Below are 6,318 nucleotides of genomic sequence, written 5' to 3'. Positions count from 1 at the left end.
AACAAAACAGAAATAACAAGTGTTGGTAAGGATATGGAGATACTATAACATTTTCACACTGTTTGGGGGAATGTAAAATGGTACAGCTGCTATGGAAAACAGTATGGTAGGTCCTCAAAAAATTAAAAATAGAATTATCATGTTATCCAGCAATTCCACTTCTGGGTATATACCCAAAAGAATTGAAAGCAGGGACTTGAAGAGAGACTTGTATACCCATATTTATAGCACTATGCACAATAGCCAAGGGGTGGAAGCAATCTAAGTGTCCATCAACAGACAAATGGATAAACAAACTGTGGTATATACAGACACTGGAATATTATTCAGACTTAAAAAGGAAGGAAATTCTGACACATGCTACAACATGGATGAACCTCGAGGATATTACACTGAGTGAAATATTACATGATTCAATTTATGTGAGGTACCTAAGGTAATCAAATTCAAAGAGATAAAAAATAGAATGGTGATTCCCAGGAGCTGTAAGTAGGGAGTTTGGGGTATTATTGCTTAATGGGTACAGAGTTTCAGTTTTGCAAAATGAAAAGAGTTCTGGAGATGGATGGTGATGGTGGTTATATGACAATGTAAATGTACTTAATACCACTGAACGGTACACTTAAAAATGGTTAAAGACATAGAAAACAAACTTATGGTTACCAAAGAGGAAAAGGGTAGGGAGGGATAAATTAGGAGCTTGGGATGAATAGATACACATTACTTTATATAAAATAGTTAAACAATAAGTTCCTACTATGTAGCACAGAGAGCTACATTCACTATCTTGTAATAACCTATAATGGAAAAGAATCTGAAAAAGAATATATATTTATACATACATATATATATGACTGAATCACTTTGTTATACAGCAGAAAATAACACAACATTGTAAATCAACTCTACTTACATTTTTTAAATTAATTAATTAATTTATTTATTTATTTATTTTTGGCTGCACTGGGTCTTCGCTGCTGCTCACAGGCTTTTCTCTAGTTGCAGTGAACGGAGGCCATCCCTCGTTCTGGTGTGCAGACCTCTCACTGCGCTGGCCTCTCTTGTTGTAGAGCACAGGCTCCAGACACGTGGGCTTCAGTAGTTGTGGCACACGGGCTCAGTGGTTGCGGCTCATGGGCTCTAGAGCGTAGGCTCGGTAGTCGTGGCACACAGGCTCAGTTGCTCCGTGACATGTGGGATCTTCCCAGACCAGGTCTTGAACCCGTGTCCCTTGCATTGGCAGGTGGATTGCTAACCACTGCACCACCAGGGAAGTCCCAACTCTACTTAATTTTTTAAAAAAATGGTTAAGATGGTAAATTTTATGTTGTAAGTCTCTTACCACAATTAAAAATAACTTTAAAATGAAAAAAATAACTAGAGAGATTTACCTGTCTGTACTAAAACCTGAATGATTCACCAGATGAGAGCAGAGACCTCTGGGAAGGACCATACCAATCATTCACAATAATTCCCAAACTGGGCCTCTGCATTTGATGTTATTCATGACATTCCACATGCCCCCACCCAGTAGAGGGAGCCTAATTAAGGTTGAGGAGGGGACCCTCTTTTTGATCATGAAGGGGTGTTTCTTCCCAATCTGAGTGAAGAATAGAAAGTAGAGAATTCAGTCTTATAGTGTCTCATATCTGCAGAGTTGTTTTCCTTATTAGGATCCTCTTTGGTGGCTGATACACACGGGTTATCCCACCTAATAGCTCACTGGGATGACTGACTGTCCACTCAGATGAGGGCATTATAAATACCACATAATGAGACCCGGCAACTCATGGAGCCTTCCTGGTGGGGCTCCGTGTTCCACGTGAGGCCACGCATACCTGCCTCGACTCTTCTGAGGAGAAGAGCAATGCCACCTCTTCAGCTTTCCTCCAAATCACTGAGATGTGGGATTTGAGTTGCAGAGAGATGCATTATGAAGCCTGATAATGGACCAGGCTTCAGTCCCAGTGATTCCCAGTGGAAGAAAGTCAGGAAGTCCTAGTGTGATAAACTGAGATGGGTGTGGGGCAGGTTGTGGGAGCAAAGAACAAATTCAGGAAAAGCAAAGTGAAAGGGTGGAAGACAGTTGCTAGAAGAGGAAGCATGGGACCTAGCTTTCAATTTTACTGAGCGCTAGTGCTGGTTACACAATGTGTGATGAGTCAGCCTGGGTTCAAGGCACAGATGGAGATAAACCTTAGATTACCTTGATTTTTGTACAAGAATACTATCTTACTAAAATTGGTAAATATTTTGGCCCTGAACCTTACTCCTTTAACCTTCTGCATTAAAACTGAACACATTAAAAGGAAAAAGTCACTGCAGGTGAAGGTTGGCTTGAGGAGTTACTCTGGGTTCTGCCTCCCACTCTCCCTATCAAACTTTGTTCTCCCTGGCTCCTGTTTTGTGATTCCACACCCACATTATCCTTGCATCACCCAGAGGACTGAACACTCTGGCCCTAACTTTGAGGAACTCAATTTAGTTGAGGAGACAGCCATATAAACAGATTCAAATAGTAGCTAGCAAGTGCTGAAGCAGGGACATAACTCAAGTGCTATGGAAACAGAAGAAAAAGCAGCTAATTCTACCTGGGGCTACTGGAGATGCAAGAACACAAAGGCTCTGAAAGATGAAGAGGAGATATCCAAGCTGAGAGGTTAAGCAAGGACCTTTCAGGAAGAAGGACTGCAGGTCTTCTCTATCTAGATGTGATTCTTGGGATCTTCATTTTTAGACAAGTAAACAGTCTGGGCTGGTTGTGAACTTGGAAAGACTCCTCATGTGTTCCTTGACAGCTATTGGGGAAAGAGAGTCCATTTGGAAAGTTAGTGTTTTGGAAAAATTTTTTTAAAAAGTTAACTCCTCTTTGAGAAACCATCTCTGATAAGTAACTTCTAAAAAGATAGGCATTTGCTTCTTATGAGTTGAGAACTTTAATGGATGAGGTACATAATCTGAAAGTAATAGCCACAGGAAATATTAGTGAGGATCAAATCACAAGTACAAAGTCAACTTGATGTATATATTGCTTTTTCTTTTTTTGGATTGGCTGTTTTGTTTTGTTTTGTTTTTTAAAGGAAAAACAATTGAACCTCTGAATCATGTGATTTTTAACTTAAAAAAAAAACAACAAGCAAAATCAAACAACCTCTAAACATGCTACTGTATGTTCCATAAACAAAGAAAGCAAAGTGGCCAAGTAGAGGCGTATAGGACAAGATAGTACCTCAGCCTGGACCAAGCAGGAATTCAAGTAATTAATGTTTTTGCAGACCAGTGACAGGGAGTCTCTTACGCAGGTTGCTAAAGGGAGAATGTCACAACAGAACTGACATCACTCCCTTCTCCAAAGCAACAAGGCATCTTGAAAGCTCAACTTCTTGGTGAAGTTTTATGGTTGGTGGCAGGATTTAGTTCACCCCCGTGAAAAGACAGCCCAGTCTACGATGAAAACTCTTCAAAGGAAAACTTCCCCTCAACAGTCTTACTGAGAAACTTCAGCCAACACATAATCAAATTCACTTTTGGGATAAGTCTATACCAAAACTGTGCAGTGGGAAGAGAGGTAGGTACAGTTACCCAGCCCACATTCACTGCTTTCTTCCTTGACTGAATTAGATAGTAGTCGAAGAGAAGCTCTCCTACATTCATCTTCTAGGCCAGGAAAGATGAACAGAGGCAAAAGTGGGGTCTTGTCCTTCACAGATTAATTTTGGTTCTGGCAGATTGTGAACCATAAGCGTCCTGTTCCCACTACATGCACTCTGGGATCAGAGAAGTCAGCACCCATGCTCATGTCTGTCTGTCAGTTAGAACTCCTTGGTTTAGTGACTCCTGTGGATCTATGGCAGTTGAGACAGAAACCTCACATGGGTGCCTCCATGACTGCATGGTCACCAAATGATGTGTCACATCAGGCACTGAAGACAGAGGACAGGGGGATCCTTCAGTGAGCACCTCCTCATCAACTCCTAGGATAGAATCAGTATTCGGTAGTTTCAAGGACTCTCCACCAAGGCTGGGCTGAGAATTCATAGACACCAGGTTTTTGCTGGTTACTGAAGCCTCTTCAAGCAAACTACTGCCCATTAGTGGCTCATCAGTTTGTTCCTGCTCTTGGCTCCCAGCTGCTCCCATCTGCAAGTGATGCTTTCTCACGTACACATTCCTGCTCCTACTCTGATAGAAGGTCTTCCCACGGACTTGACACTGATGTGGCTTCTCTCCTGACTGAAACACCAGAGGTTTTGGAAGACTAGAATACTCACCAAAGGAACGGCCACATCCTTTGGCTTCACAAAGGAAAGCTTTCTCTCCTGTGTGGACGCGCAGGTGGTTCTTCAGGTTTCCAGCTGTAGTGAACTGCTTACCACAGTTAGACTCAGGACACATAAAGGGCTTCTCGCCATGTGGGTCCTCATGTGCACCTTCAGCCTCTGCAGTATATAGAAGCTTCTCCCACAACCTGCTGCAGGGCAGATAAAGGAGCAGTCGTTCTGATCAGTTTTGAGGTGGTACTTAAAGTGAGCTGGTCACACAAATGTCTGGTCCCATCCTTCAACTGTACACTTAGCTTCGTCTTCATTTGAGGAAGGGGCCCAGAAACTTCCGGTTGCCCATCATCAGAACCAAGATGGACATTTCTCCATTGCTGCTGGTTTTCGCATTCTTTGCCAGTTGTGCACGAGTAGCAGCAATCAAACTGTCATGGGCCAACTCCTGAACCCAGAGGATCCATGGAATGCTACTGTCTGTGCTCTCACTGGAGAGGAAATCATTCCCTGAATCCTTTGCCTCATCTTGTACAAACGCTAAGTGTTCAGCTGAAGAGCTCAGACTCTTGTTAGGTTAAGAAGAATAGAAGAAATGCTATCACTTGGCTGTAGATCTTGCAACAAGCTAAGAGACTCCGGAGTGGACAAAGACTCCGGAGGCTTCTGTACCATCTGAGCCCTCGTCTCTTCTCTGTCTGGACCCACATTCACCTGAAGGCTTCTCAACACAGCTCAGGAAGGAACCTCCTTGGAGGAGTTAGTATATTTAGAGTATTACCTGGTAACATTAGCCGACTGCATTCTGAGGCCTCAGTCACTGGAAGGAGGGACAAGCAAGTAATGTCTTTAGCTTCTGATTCTGCTAGTCCCTGTCCCAGTGTGATGGACGTATTCTGAACAAACTGTACCAGGAGCTCTGGTTTGAATTCTAACTCATCTGATAACATTGATTCAGCTTCCAAATCCTGTAGCTGTTCAGAGCACAAGTTAAAATTTTAATTCAGAGCCAATGACACCTTCCTGTTATGCTCATATTCCTCTAGGAAGTGCTATGCTTTTCCTGTAAGATGCTGTGCTGGGTGGGTAATCAATTCAGCCCTTCTGTCCCGGGCAGCCGGCCGGCCGTCAGTCGGTCTATTGCTTTTTTTTTTTTTTTTTTAATGATTCCAATAAAATTTTATTTATAAAATCAGGCAAGGGGCCTACCAGCCTAGTTTGCCAATTCTTAGTCTTAGGGAGCCCTGCACTATCTTTTTTTTTTTTTAACATCTTTATTGGAGTATAATTGCTTTACAATGTTGTATTAGTCTCTGCTGTATAACAAAGTGAATCAGCTATATGTATACATGTATCTCCATATCCCCTCCCTCTTGCGTCTCCTTCCCACTGTCTCTATCCCACCCCTCTAGGTAGTCACAAAGCACCGAGCTGACCTCCCACAGGTGCTCCCTGTGCTATGCAGCTGCTTCCCAATAGCTATCTATTTTACATTTGGTAGTGTATATATGTCCATGCCACTCTCCCACTTTGTCCCAGCTTACCCCTCCCCCTCCACGTCTCCTCAAGTCCATTCTCTATGGCTGCATCTTCATTCCTCTCCTGCCCCTAAGTTCATCAGAACCTTTTTTTTTTTTAGATTCCATATATATGTGTTAGCATACGTTATTTACTTTTTGCTTTCTGACTTACTTCACTTTGTATGACAGACTCTAGGTTGATCCACCTCACTACAAATAACTCAATTTCGTTTCTTTTTATGGCTGAGTAATATTCCGTTGTATATATGTGCCACATCTTCTTTATCCATTCATCCGATGATGGACACTTAGGTTGCTTCCATGTCCTGGCTATAGTAAATAGTGATGCAATGAACATTGTGGTACGTGACTCTTTTTGAATTATGGTTGTCTCAGGGTATATGCCCAATAGTGGGATTGCTGGGTCATATGGTAGTTCTATTTGTAGTTTAAGGAACCTCCATACTGTTCTCCACAGTGGCTGTATCAATTTACATTCTCACCAGCAGTGCAAGAGTGTTCCC

General features: G+C 42.4%; 1 pseudogene across 1 annotated transcript; it reads right to left on the bottom strand.

Moving 5' to 3' along the window:
- Positions 1 to 3,795: 3,795 nt before the first annotated feature.
- On the bottom strand, positions 3,796 to 5,224 carry LOC308616616 (zinc finger protein 410-like; annotated as a pseudogene). The gene is made up of 2 exons: positions 5,056 to 5,224; positions 3,796 to 4,841 (listed from the first exon to the last, which is right to left on the bottom strand). The product of its transcript is annotated as a zinc finger protein 410-like (transcript).
- Between the last annotated feature and the right edge of the window lie 1,094 nt (positions 5,225 to 6,318).

Source organism: Mesoplodon bidens (genome assembly GCF_964165515.1).
Source record: "Mesoplodon bidens genome assembly, chromosome: 4".
Taxonomy (NCBI): Eukaryota; Metazoa; Chordata; class Mammalia; order Artiodactyla; family Ziphiidae; genus Mesoplodon; species Mesoplodon bidens.
The sequence above is the reverse complement of the archived record's forward strand: the minus strand, read 5'-3'. Positions and strand labels throughout refer to the sequence as shown.